General features: G+C 42.0%; 1 pseudogene; it reads left to right on the top strand.

The window, feature by feature from the left end:
- The first annotated feature begins 4,212 nt into the window (after positions 1 to 4,212).
- LOC148146280 (putative G protein-coupled receptor 139) lies at positions 4,213 to 13,514 on the top strand (annotated as a pseudogene).
- The last annotated feature ends 1,245 nt before the right edge of the window (positions 13,515 to 14,759 follow it).

Below are 14,759 nucleotides of genomic sequence, written 5' to 3'. Positions count from 1 at the left end.
GATCCTGTATCTCTTCAAATTGTAACCTCTTCAGGTGTTGCTCTTGGCCGATTCAAGTCAACTTTACCTTCACATGTACATCATTTCCGAAGATCTGGCATTTCCTTCTAAACCAACCTCTGACCAGGTTGGACATTCTGGTGCAGCTTTCTGGCCTCCACTGTGCTTTCCATTACCACTCTGACAAAATTCACTGACTGATCCTGTTTTCCTACATATGGCCTCCCGGTGCATTTCCTAACTCACCGACACTGTGGTTTCATGTGGCCTACTTTATTGCAGTGAAAACACCGGAGCTTTTCACCTTCTCTTTCCCCTTCAAGGGTTTCCTCTTTACCCTGTGGTAAGTTATCCTTACGGTCTACACTGACACCGACCTTTCCCTTTCCATGTAAGGAATTTTCTTTTTAGCCTATTATCTATCCTGAATAGTTGATATTGATTTTGGAAGCCAATCTTGGGTTTAAGGACCAACTCATAACTGTCTGCCTTTTCAGCTGCTAATCTTGTGTTTTTACTCTCTGCTCTTCCTCACAAGTTGTCCCTACTTCAGGGAGTGAATTTTTACATTCCTGTCTCAGTGCCAATTTCTGAAGTTCAAACTCCCTCTTTCTTCCTTTCTTCTCTCTTTCTTTCTCTCTCTTTCTCTTTTGATTCTTTTAACGTGATTTGTTCTTTTTCTTTTTCCTCTGCTTTTAATCCGAATTCCTTGTCTTTTATTTACTATTTATTTGCGGGACTTGGGCATCACTGGCCGACCAGCATTGATAGCCCATCCCTATTTGCCCTTGAGAAGGTGGGGGTGAGCTGCCTTCATGAATGGCTGCAGTCCAAGTGCTGTATGTTGACCCACAATGGAGGAAGGGTGGAATTCCAGGATTTTGACCCTATGACTGTGAAAGAACAGCAGTATATTTCCACATCAGGGTTGTGAGTGGCTTAGAGGGGAACGTGTAGGTTGTCGTGTTCCCAAGTACCTGCTGCCCTTGTCCTTCGAGCTGGAAGTGGTCGTGGGTTTGGAAGGTGCCTCTAACTCAAGTTACTCCATTTTCAATTGCATTTGTAGCCATCTCTAAAGATTCTGATGGCATTTCCAACAAATTTTAAATGCTGAGTAATTGCTGAAATTATCTCTCTTTCCTCACAGAAGGAGGCAGCTCCAACCCCACCTTGTCTGATAATTCCCAGAGATTGGCTTTAATGACCTTTTGCAAAATCCCCAAGGTCACTTCTTCTAGCCCCAGAAAACTCGCGATGACTGAAAGAGCCATTGCTATCCCAAGTGCTGTTTAAACCAACCAGCATCAACACTGAGAAGAAAAGATACTAATACCTACCACTCGCTGACTTTGAGCCCAACAACCCTAACCCCAATTTGGAACTATAGAAGAAATTCGGGACGAGTCCCCAATCTGTTATGGACCAGGCCAAAACCTCCCAAAATATTTCAAGAGAGTAGGCCTCACCTGAACTTTGATATTTGCAGATATTTGAGGAGGAATGCAGTTGGTCAAACCAAGTAATTTTAAACAAAACAGAATTTCTTTACAAGATTACCAACTGAAACCAAACAAAAGAGAATACAATACTAAATCGCTTACCGTATCCGAAAACCCAACAGATCATCCCAACTTAATGATGCTGTTCCAAATGCTTGCAACAATCCCCATAAACACCCCTTAGTACAAAAGGTAAAATTAAACCCAGAATCTTACAGGAGAGCTCTCAGCGAGAGAGAACCAGCCTGGACCTGCTTCTTTGCCCCCAGAAGCTTCAGCTGCCTGGCTGCTTTCAGTGAATAGCCAGACGGCCAAAGAAATTAAATCAAACCACAGCAAATCTGAGCTGGGAGAACTGGCCACTCCCGTTACGTTGTGCAACTGGTTTTATTTTAAACTTTAAAGCCTTTTGCCTGAGGCAGTACCTGTTAGCTCTAATCAAACTTAACCTAAAAGCTTGAACTTAGACTTTTTGAAGTCTGTGTCTTTGATGACCTCACTATAAGAAACACCAGGCCAACATAACCTTGTTAAAGGAGCAGCATCGTCACACAACAGCGTTCTGTGCTGCATTTTGTCAAAGGCCTTCTGGAAATTGACACAGATCACGCCCTCTGGCTCTCCTCTGTCTAACTTGCTCATTCCCTCCTCAATGAAATCTGGCAGAACCTTGAGGAAGCCTTGATGTTTCTGCCCTATTTTATCACGTGCTCACCATTCGCATCCATAAAAACAAACTCTCAAATCTTAAAAATGACAAAGGTAACGTAAGCAGCCTAAAGTTATCTGTCTTCTCCCTCTCTCCCTCTTTAAACAGGGGTGTTAACATTAGCCATTTTCAGTCCTCAGGACCCTACCTGACACCAGTGATTCCTGAAAGATCACCACCAACACCTTTACAATCTCCTTATCTATCTCCTTTGGAACCCTGTGATGTAACCCATCCAGTCTGGGGTTAATTATCCACCTTCAAACCTTTCAGCATTCCCAGCCGTTCTCCGAAATGGTGGCCACTGCACGCAACCCTCTCCCAAACCCGTTATGGTTCTGGGATGTTAGTGGTGGCACGCACTGGGAAAACTGATACAAGTTTTCTCCAGCATTTCTTTGTTCCCTCTTGGTACTTCTCCAGGCAACTTTCCAACAGTTCAATGTCCACTCTTACCTCTCTGTAACCTTTATGATATCTAAAAAATCTTGCAATCTTGTATAGAACATAGGACATAGGACAATACAGGACAGGAACGGGCTCATTGGCACATGATATTGTGGTGAACATGATGGCAAATTAAATTAATTCCTTCTGCCTGCCTTTGATCTACATACATCCATTCCTTGTGTATTCATCTGATAATTGAAAAGTCCTTTCATTGTCCCTGTTGTATTTGCTACCACCAACAAAGACTCCTACCACTCTCTGTGTAGCTTCCCTTTTCCTGTGGACTAATTTCACAACCTCTCTCATTATCCAGGGCTCCCTTACCTTGCCAATCCCATTCTTCCTCCTTACTGGAACATGCTGGTTCTCAACCCTGATCAGAAGGTTTGTCAACGACTCCCACATGTCAAATGTGGACTTGACCTGTAGCAGATCCTCCCAATTAACACTCACTAGCTCCTGCCTAATACTGATATAATTTGCCCTCCCCCAGTTGAGTCCTTTCCCATATGGTCCTGAATTATCTGTTGGTCTTTGGTATCTTAAAACTTAACCAGTTCTGATCACTGTTTCCGAAATGCTCTCCCACTGGTGCGTCAGTCAACAGGCGAGCTCATCAGCCAATACAAAGTCCAGTATGGCCCCTCCTCTATTTGGACATACCACTTCAAGAAGCCCTCTTGGATGTACTTAAAAACATTGTCCCATCTAAGCCTCTTGCTTTGAGGGAGTCCCAGTCAATCTTGGGGAAGTTAAAGTCACCCACGCTGACAACCCTGTTATTATTGTATCTTTCCAGAATATGCCTACACTGATGTTAATCAACTTGTCGGTGCCTGTTGGCGGCGGGTGGGGGGGGGGGGGGAGGCGTTAGCATCATCAGATTACACTGATTGTACCCATCTTCCTTATGAGCTGTATCCATATTACTTCAGTGGATAAGCCCTCTTCTCTGAGTGCAGCAGTGACATTCTCCCAAATGAGTAATACAATTCCTCCACCTCTTTTATCTTCCTGTCTTCCTCATCTAAAACACAAAACCCTGGCAAATTGAGCAGCCAACCATATGCCCATCTCAATCAAATCTCTGTAATGACCACTATACCATAGTCCCATGTCCTCACCCAGGCACTGAGCACGTCTGCCTTACCCATAGTATTCTTTGTGTTGAACTAAACACGCCAGCGCATCAGTGCCATTGTGTTCATTCACCTGTCTCTGACTGTCCTTCCTTTTGGAATTACTGATTCTAACATCTACCTTCACTTCAGTCCCTCCACTTCCTAACCTGCTGCTCTGGTTCCCAGCTGAAATGAACCTGTTTGTTTAGTGGCTGTAATTAATGTTAGTCTCCATGGATTCTACCGGTGACACTGGAGTAACTCGCTTTTCTGTTAAAAGCAGGCTCATGTCAATGTGACATTCCATAGGGTCAGTGGCAGCATCACCTCCGACACTCAACAGCTCCAGAGACGGGGAAAGGAGAGATTAGAATCTGAGAATAAAGTTGGCTGGAATATTTCATCAATGGACCAGAATCTAGTAATACTGAAAATGAATGTTACAACATTGGACAGGACTGTATACTGGGATCTGTTGTCCCTTTCTGCTTTTTATGATAAGATTCCATTATCCTTGCGAATCCATTACATACTGTACATGACTGAATTCTTTTATTATCCCATCCTGGCTATTGTTGGCGTCCCTGGTAAGTCTCACTGCCCGGTTGTTATTTCTATAAACCATGTTTAACTGTTATTCTTTCCGCTTATTCTACTGCCCTTGCTGCTGTTATTACATCTGATGAGTCTCTGAATTCATCTTCCGCTCTGCAAACCATTGCTAACTGTCTGTCTTCTCTTTGATTCTGGGAGACACATAAGAGGGTCATTGCTCAGCTTCATCTGTAAACTACGATTCATTTTGTTCCTGTCATCATTCTTTACAGATTAGGAACATAAAATCACTGTCTTCTATTGTGGCAAAAAAAACTACATTTCCTTCATCTGACTCCATTCCACCCCTGGCCAATATCTGAAGGTGCAACCGCCTTTCCACATATACAGTGATCCCTCTCTCCCTGGGCTGATTTCCGGGCCCCATATCCTGACCATTATTCATTGTATTTACTAAACCCACAGGAACACCTTTCACCGGATCAACCCAGCTGCTGCTTAACGCATGAAATGTGAAATCCAGTTTGGGTATTCCCAGGACCCTGCTGACCCCGTTCCCGTTCACAAAACTGCATCACCAAAGCTCACTCAAAGATTCCACAGCTTTTTCCCGAGGTTGGACCGAAATCCGTTCCCTTTCTCATTCCCTGTGAGCTTCAATGTTAACTCCTACAGTGTCTCCACTTTAAAATCTCACACACGTGATGACATCTGTTCATGATATCGCTCTATCTCGTTCTGTCTCATTCCCAAATCTCTGTTAGCTGTTTATGTTTAAACTGATTTCTCTCTGCTCTGTCTCTAATAGCGATTTTCACAGCTGCACTCCCTCAGTATTTGTCTTTTACAAGTGCATCACAGATACAGATATAGAGACATGAACTCAAGGAAGCACCACTTCCAGTCATTTACCGCAGAACCTGGAAATTTCCCCATGCTCGGTCACTATCTAGTGCAGGTATACCGAGCAAGAGAGTGATCAGTGCCTGCTTCCGTGCTGCAACTAGTCCACTTTACTGATCAGTGCATCAGCGTGGTCGGCAAAGTGTCTTCTGTCTGGTTTGGTTATGTCTCGACTCGTTCTGCTCTGTAGATTCAGATTAAAGTATAACTGACCGTTTCACATGATCTCACAGTCTCATTATTAAATTGTTCCATTTTGCAATTGGACTCCCGAAGGCTACACTCCTCCAATTAGTCCGAATACCCTGATTGTACCCAATATTTCGGAAACTTCTACTCCAGTAAGTAATGACCCCATTCTAAGGTGAATGTTTTTCCTTGCTGTATCTTTCCCTGTCCTCGTTATTTTGCTCCTGTGTATGCAGTGCTGTGTTATGAAGCTCAGAAACAATGAATTTGAATGTGGTGGGGTATCACCCATTTCATCGGGAGCTGGCTGTGAAGCTCCATATTGGAAAGGGGTTTCAACCCCGCATTGACTCCCGGGTTTGAAACTTGCTCTGTGCCTGTGCACTGAGCGCCTGTGTTCGTTACTCTGAGCTGATCACGTGGACAGCAACATGCTGAAGCCCTTCAGTTATTATTGCAATGGACCCAGCAAGTAACTTGTTGGAAATAGGCATTTCAATTAATTCTGTTCCTGGAAAGATAGTGGAAGGACTGGAATGTTTTGCTGGAGATATTTCAGGGAGACCTGAGTGTTTGACCATACAATTCAGAATGAAGCTTAGGGAATGTAGTTACAATGTGTCTTGGTTTTGAACATTCACAAAAAATGGAGCAGAGGCTGCAGAGTGTGGAAGCTCTGAGAGCACAGCCTGAGTGGGTGTGGGGAAAGAGATCTGTCGGATCCATCCCGGGTTTGCGAGGAACAGCTTACCAAGCTCCAGCAAACCCAGAACAAAGTGGAAAGGGACCCTGGAAGGATGGGACCGAGCTCTGTGATCACTTCTGTGCTGAATCAAACAACATCTGAATTTAGTTTCCATGATTTCACACGAGATTATTGTTGGAAACTGTGAGAAGACAATTAATTTCCCAGGTCCACGGAACACCTCTCAACAAACCCAGCCAATGAGGCAAACCCTAACACATAGCAAATGTGAGCAGGAGTGTTGGATTCAGAGCATTCCTAAGCCATTAGTATGCTCTCAGTAGACTGCTCCTACTTTCATCTCAGATCCTTTGATCCATTGCGATCTATAAACTATTTCAGAAGCATACTTGAATGGTTTGGCCTGAACATCTTTTTCGGCTGAGAATTCCACAGGCTCACCTCTCTGTGTGTGAAGAAATTGCCACTTATTTCAGTGCTGAATAGCCTATGCCCTAACCGTAGACTGTGACAGATGATTCTGGACTCACTGTTCAGAAGAAACATCCTTCGTCTGTTAACCTGCTCAGACTTATTCACAATTTTACAAATTTGATGAGATCCCCTCCCATTCTTCTGAAGGCCAGTGAGTATAATCTTAGTTGATAGTCTCTCTTCATACCACAGTTCTGCTGTGCCAGGAGTTAATACAATAGTGATAGATAATTGCACTTTGTACTGGAATCCTCTCACTTAGAAAGCCAACATGGCACTTGTCTTCTTCTCCTCCCACTCACCTGCATGTTCACCTTCATTGTCTGGTACAGAAGGGCACTCAGGTCTCATTGCAACTCCCACATTATCAATCTATCAGTGTATCAATAATAATCTGAATTTCTGATTTGCTGAAGTGGCTAACCTCACATTTATCCTCATTATACATTATCTGCTATAAATTTGTCCATTCATTCAACTTGTACAAAATACACTTAAATATCTCTGCTTACTCCTCAAAGCTCTCCATCCCAACCAACTTTGCGTAGTCTGCAGTTCCAGGCATAAGATGTTAAGTTCCCTCATGTAAGTCATTAATATGTATTGTGAATAGATGAGGTCAATTATTGATCCCTGTGCTACCTGAGCAGCTACTGCCTGTCTCTCAGACGAATTCCCATTTCTTCCTGTTCTTTTCTGTCGTCCTCCAATTGGCATGTTCTTCATGCCAGTGCTCTTTCCTCAATTCCACACCCTTTAGTTTTACATGCTAATCTCTATGTGGAACTTCTAAAGGCCTTCTGAAAGTCGAGTTAAGCCTTACAATGGCCCCTCTGACTCACTTTATTATTAGGTCCATGAAAATGTCTCGTCATTTTCACAGAAAAATTACTTTTCGTAAATTTGTGCTGAGTTTGTCTGATCTTGCCACTGCTATCAAATGGTTTCCAACAGACTTTTTCCCACTAATGGTGTCAGCCTAACCAGTCAATAATTCCCTATGACTGCATTTCGAAAAAAAATAGTGGTGTCCCATTTCTCAACTTGCAATTGGTAGGAACTAATCCAGAATTCAGAATTTTGAAAGACAACCACTGACTATTTCCAAGGTCAATTCCTTAAGTGTTCTGTGATGCCCCTTATTGGCCCTGAGGATCATGGGGATTTATTCTCATCAAGTCCCCCACCATCTTTTGCCCAGTAATCATACAGTTCCTCTCCCTTCGAGGATATGTGTTCTCCAACAGTTGTATTATCTTGTTTGTGTCTTTCTTAGTGAAGCAAAAACCCAAGATATCATGTGAAGATGAAAAAAAAGAGTTAATTAACGTCTCTAATAAAATAAACACCTTTGCAATAAGTAGCCTGTGGGATAGTGATTAAAATAACCTAAAAATAAAGAGAATAATTGAGCTGTAAATGCTGTTGCGGGAATAATTGTGGACAATTTAACTTCACAAAACTTTCACAAATCAAAATGTAAAAGGCAGTATTGAGAACTGATTTAGACAACCATTCTTTCTTTTTATTCATTTTGTGGGATATGGGTGTCACTGGCTGGCCAGCAGTTATAGCACACCCGTAGTTGCTCTTGAGAAGGTGGTGGTGAGTTGCCTTTTAGAACTGCTGCAGTCAATGCACAGTGAGTTCAAACAAATGCCATTAGGAAGGTAATTCCAGTGTTTTGACCCAGTGACAGTGGAAGAACAGCGATATATTTTCAAGAGAGAATGGCAAGTAGCTTGGCACCAGGATTTTGGGGTGTGGGGGTGAAATTGAAAGTGATGATGTTCCTGTGTATTTGCTGCTCTTGCCCTGGTCACAAGTGGCTGTGAGTTTAGATGCTGCTGTCTGAGGATCAGCCCATCTTGTGGATGTTACACTTTGTGGCCACTGAGCGTTGTGGTAGACGAAGTAGATGCTTGTTGATGTAAAGTTAATCTAACGGGTTGCTTTGTCCTGGATGGTGTCAGGTTCCTTGAGTGTTGTTGGAGTTACACCATCCAGGCAAGTGGGAAGCACTCCACCACACTTTGACTTGCTCCTTGCAGATGATGGACAGACTTTGGGGATACAGGTGGTGAGTTACTCACATCAGTATTCCGAGAAATGACCTGCTCTTGTAGAAAATGTGTTTATGTGTCGAGTCTGGTTGAGTTTCTGTTCAATAGTAATGCCCAAGCTGTTGATCACAGGAGAATCAGTGACAGTAACACCATTGAATGTCCCGGGGCAGTGGTTATATTGTCTCTTACTGGTCATGGTTGTAGTCTGGCATTTATGTGGTGTGATTGTCAACCCAAATCTAGGTACTGTCCAGAACATATCACATTTGAATGTGGACTGCTTCAGTATCTGAGAAGTCTGGAATGGTGCTGAAGATTGTACATTCATCTGGAAACATCTCCACTTCTGACCGTAGATGAAAGGAAGGTCATTGATAAAGCAGCTGAAGATGTTTGAGCCTAGGACACTACCCTGAGGCACTCACATAGAGATGTCTTCGAGCTGAAACAACTGACCCCATCAACCAAAACCATCTTCCTATGTATCAGGTATGACTCCAATTAGGGGAAGTGCGCCCGCTGATATCCATTGATTTCATTTTCACAAGGATTCATTGATGCCATACTCGGACAGTTTTGATTGAGGACAGTTTTGATGAAAACTCTTTTCTGAAACTACCAGCAAACAAGTTATTTTCGAGCTGGGAAAAATATTGTGGCGGGATAAATAATAAAATCATATTAGAGGCAGAATTGAACTTCAAATGCTGTAGTATTACATACAGAGTCAATTTGGAAAGACTTGACTCAGATAACCCGAAAATAAAACATTACAACATTGTGAAGATGTGGTGGCAAAGGTCGAATTTGGAAACGTAAAGGCAGAGAAGTAATGGAAATGTGCAAGGAGATATTCCATAACTCTTCAGGAAGGTATAAGAGATGTATTCTAAATGATGACATGAAACTAACAGTAGATTAGAAAAAGGAATTTGAAATTTGAAAAATATTTTTAAAGCACAGAATGGCTAAAGTAAAATGTTATTGTTTAGATGGGCTGTAAATATATTGCTATCGTCCGTCTCAGCAAAAGCTAATTTAACCAAAAATGTTTATGTCACCTGGTCAGAGAGTGATAGAGTCATAGAGGTGTACAAAACAGAAACAGACCCTTCGGTTCAACTCTTCCATGCTGATCAAATAGCCCAACCCAATCTAGTCCCACCCATCAGCACCTGACCCATATCCCTCCAAACCCTTCCTATTCGTATACCCATTCAGATGCCTTTTAAATGTCGCAATTGTACCAGCCTCCACCACTGCCTCTGGCAGCTCATTCCATGCACATACTACCCTCTGCATGAAAAGGTTGCCCTTCAGCTCTCTTTTATATCTTTGCCTTCTCACCCTAAGTCTATTCCTTCTAGCTCCGTTCCCCGCCCCCCCCCCCCCCCCCCTCCCCACCGCCCCAGGAAGAATAATTTGTCAATTTATATCCATGCCCCTCATGATTTTATAAACCCCTATAAGGTCACCTCTCAGCCTCTGACGCTCCAGGGAAAACAGCTCTAGCCTGTTCAGCCTCTCCCTATAGCTCAAATCCACCAAAACTGGCAACATCCTTGTAAATCTCTTCATATATCCTGAAGTGTAGATGTCGTCAGTGTGGTCGAGTATGTATCTCCTTCACTTTCCTTTTCGCTATTTTTCATTGATTTAGCTCTCAGAAATGACTGCCAGACTCCTCAGACCCCTTGGCATCATGGTAGCCCACAAAGCCACCAACACACTAAAACAGCAGCTCATGAGGTTGAAAGACCCTACACAGACATCAAGCAAAACTAATGTCATTCACAAAATACTGTGCAAGGACCGTAGCAAACACTGCATTGGACAAACAGGTAAACAACTAGCCACCAGGACACAAGAACACCAACTAGCCACAAAACGACATGACCCTCTCTCACTAGTATCCTTACAGACAGATAAGGAAGGACACCACTTTGATTGGGACAACAGATCCATTCTAGGACAAGCCAAACAAAGACATGCATGATAATTCCTAGAAGCATACATTCCAACCAGAACTCTATCAACAAACACATCGAGTTAGACTCCATCTACCACCTCCTGAAAAAAAGAGCAGGAAGTGACTTTATCAAAGAAAATGACATCACCAAACTAAAGAAATCCAAACATATAACTAGAAACGAGGAATTATCAGCTGTGCTTCGTCTGAGGCCTACTGATGATGTTACCTAAGAGGGTGATGAAACGTCTGGAAATGAACCTTTCAGCTTAGTGAGCAAACTTACATTCATAATCTATCCATGTGACTAAAATTATTTATTCCTGCAAAGATTTTCATAAATCTTTACTGCAACCGTTTTTAAACCTTTCAATTTTCCTGAACTGCTCATAATTATGAAATACTCCGGTTGTCGGTGAATTAGTGTTTTATCATCATAACCTTCTCGATTTTGTATTCTACACTTCTATTCAATGAGAACAGGATCCTGAGTGTGTGTTACTCTGCGCTGCCACCATCAGTGATCTGTGAGCAGACAACTCCAGGGTTCTGTGTTCTTATAATTCCTTTAGAATTGTTTTATGCTGCCTCTCCTCATTAGTTCTTATCAAGATGTATCAATAAACACTTCTCTGCATTAAGTTTTGTCTGGCATGGTGTTGCCCACTCTATCACTCTGTCTATGCCATCTGGAAGTTTATCAGTGTCCTCGTATATTTTTGTGCTCAAGCACTGGAGTGGGACTTGAGCAAAAAGCTTATTGTCATAGGAGAGCGGATTACTAACTGAGACACAGCTGTTATTCAAGGTGGTGAAAGCCGCTACATAAATGCACAAATATTCTTCTATTGAATATATTTCCTCATGTCATATTCATTGAGGAGGAAATATAAATCAGGGCGTGTGAGAACTTGCTGCTCTAGTAAAGTAGCTCTGTCTCATCTTATATAGTTCCCTGAGCGGCCAAACAAAGACTTGGTTTAAGATGGGATCTCTGACAATTGCAGCACTCCATTAACATTGCACTAAAATGTCAATTTCGAGTATAAGATCAGATGCTCGAACAGGCACTTAGTCATGACCCTCTCAATCTGAGCTAAGAACGCTGTACCTTAAAACACACTTTCACTAAAAACTTCAAAGAAATCACTTTAACTGTGCTTTTACAAAACTCTCCTTTTGTTTTGACCTGCTCAGTCTCATCCTTTTTTTTTCATCTTGTGTTCTAATAAGCTCTGAAACATTGCATTTAGCATGGAGCATATTGGGATGTTGGAGTTCATATGTATTCACATATAGAGGATTGTTTAACATGCACTAAACACATTGACCAAATATTGATGGCACCTTCACATTGTAAAATAGAAACGTGCTCCCAGTTGTGAAGCTTGTGGAATTCTGACAGAACCTAAAAGGCAAAAAGCTGGGTTGACGCATCCTGATTGGGAATGGTCTATTTTCATTTCTTGAAGGTGATAGGCTTGCAAGTGAAATGGCAACAGCTGTGTGTAATGTGTTTATAGAGGAATGATCTCAAAGGCAGGACGGCAGAGTGGGTCTGACTCTGCTTGTGCTGTTATATCAGAGAATTACTCGGAGTATTTCTTAATCTAAAATTGCACTGAATTTCAGTAACAACCACTTGTTGTCTGTTTGATGCTAATGACCATGTACTGCTGAAAATGACATATGTTTGAGTTTTGTAACTATCAGAAGAGCAGTGGGTAAATGGGTTCAGAAATAGAAATTAATGTTTGAGATTGTTTTAATTTGTGACAAGGTCCTAGTGCACATTTCTGTACAAATATAGTCTGTACCTCAGCTCAGATCTGATGTTATTTGTCCTCGAATCATTAACTTTGCTCACCGGGTCTTTCTTTATTTTTTGCAGTTAACTTAATAGCAATTGTGATTATGTCTCAGGGAAAGTGTGGACTCTCCACTTGCACCACTTGCTACCTGGTGGCCATGGCATTTGCGGATCTTCTGGTCATTATCACTGAGATCATACTCCGCCGAATCAATAATTATTATTTCCCATTGAATGTCATGAAGCTCACTTCTGTGTGTCGACCTCTCTATGTTGTGATCCGTGTAGCCATAGACTGTTCCATCTGGTTCACCGTGACTTTCACTTTTGATCGATTTGTTGCCATTTCTTGCCGGAAACTGAAATCGAAATATTGCACCAAGAAAACTGTGACTGTGGTTCTAGCAACAACTGGCATTCTCCTATGTTTAAAAACATTCCCATTTACTTCAGATATAAACCTAAGTGGGTAATTAAAAATGTAGAATGGCGCTGTTCTAATAAGCAAATCTACTTTAGAGATCCAAGGTGGATTGGATTTAGAATGTTTGAAAAGATTTTAACACCATTATTACCATTCGGTTTAATTCTGTTATTCAATGCAATGACAGTCAGACACATTTTAATGGCCAGTCGAGTCCGTATGGGACTGAAGCATCACAAAAAAGATGAAAAATACAGCGACCAAGAGATGGAGAGCAGAAGGAAGTCAATGATTTTACTCTTTACCATATCGGGCACCTTCATCTTCCTGTGGTTTGTTTACATTATTTGCTTTTTTGATTTTGATGGTTCCGTGGTCAATTGTGGTGGGATGTTGGAAGTGCTTGCCTATATGCTGAGAAATTTAAATTGTTGCACAAACACGTTTATTTACGTGGCTACTCAGTCCAAGTTCAGAGAGCAGTTGAAGAGTATGTTGAAATATCCCCTAATGTCTATTCATAAATTCGTGAATAGACAAAACAACTCAGAGCAGCACAAATATCCAGACAGCAATAGACAAACATTAATCCCTGGGTTACAAAACCAACTTCACATAGCCCTAAACAATGGAAAGTAAAGGGATGTAGGGGGGTGGGGGGCATAGTTAATCAGCCTGAACTATGGATCAGCAACATGGAAGAAAACTGGGGAAAGAAGAAACATTGTCAACTAGAGAACAGGAAGGATGGGGCCTGAATGAAACCACACGTTAGAGAGCTGGCAGTCAAGGGTTAGATATTCACTTCGGAGGAATAGGGGTGAGAAACGTAGAACAAAGAACAAAGAACCAATAAAATTTACAGCCTAGGAATAGGCCCTTTGGCCCTCCAATCATGAGCCGATCCAAATCTACTGTCTAAACCTGTCGCCCAATAACTAAGCATTTGTATCCCTCTGCTTCCCACCTACTCATGCATCTGTCCAGATGCATTTTAAATGAATCTACCGTGCCTGCCTCTATGACCTCTGCTGGCAACGCATTCCAGATGCGCACCACCCTCTGTGCTTGCCGTGTGTATCCCCCTTAAACTTACCACCTCTCACCTTGAAAGCATGACCTCTCATTATTGAATCCTTCACCCTGGGAAAAAGCTTGTCTCTATCCATCCTGTCTATCCCCTTCATGATTTTGTAAACCTCAATCAGGTCCCCCCTCAATCTCCTTTTTCCTAATGAAAACAAACCTAACCTACTCAACCTCTCCTCATAGCTAGCACCTTCCATACCAGGCAACATCCTCATAAACCTTCTCTGCACCCTCTCCAAGTCGTCCACAAAGGAGTCAGAGCAACACACAATGTTGCGAGAGGTGGCAAGCAGGATCACAAGGAGACCAGTAAATAGAGAATTTCTGTCAAAAGGAAAACAGCGAAATATATAAGGAAACGATAGGATGTGACTCTTGGAAGAGGATGTGAGCAGGATTGCTGAGGAGAATGACTGGACGGTTTGGAAGGAATAATAAGAATCAGTCACAGGTTTCCCTCTTACATTCTCAAACCTGTGCATTTCTAAAAACAAATGGAGTTTGTGAACAGCATATTCTTTCAGCGCATTACTATTGTTTTTGCAAAGAAGTAATTGTTAATAATCGTATGTTTAAGATGGCGATGAAGAGGACATTCATCTCGAAGAGGGTAGTTAATCTGTACAGCTCTAACGCAGAGGGTTGTCAAAGTTAGAACAATAAGTATATCAAAGCTAACACAAACAAAATTGCAATTATTCAGGGACTAAATGGCTCTGGGTCAAAGACAGGAGAGTGGATTTGTGGATTATCAGATCAACTCAATGAATGGAGAAGCAAATTCAATTCACTGAA

Source organism: Chiloscyllium plagiosum, unplaced genomic scaffold (assembly GCF_037043375.1).
Source record: "Chiloscyllium plagiosum isolate Xiang-an unplaced genomic scaffold, Cpla_swu_hap1 HiC_scaffold_21, whole genome shotgun sequence".
NCBI lineage: Eukaryota > Metazoa > Chordata > Chondrichthyes > Orectolobiformes > Hemiscylliidae > Chiloscyllium > Chiloscyllium plagiosum.
Note: the sequence above shows the minus strand (reverse complement) of the source record. Positions and strands in the feature narration are given on the sequence as shown.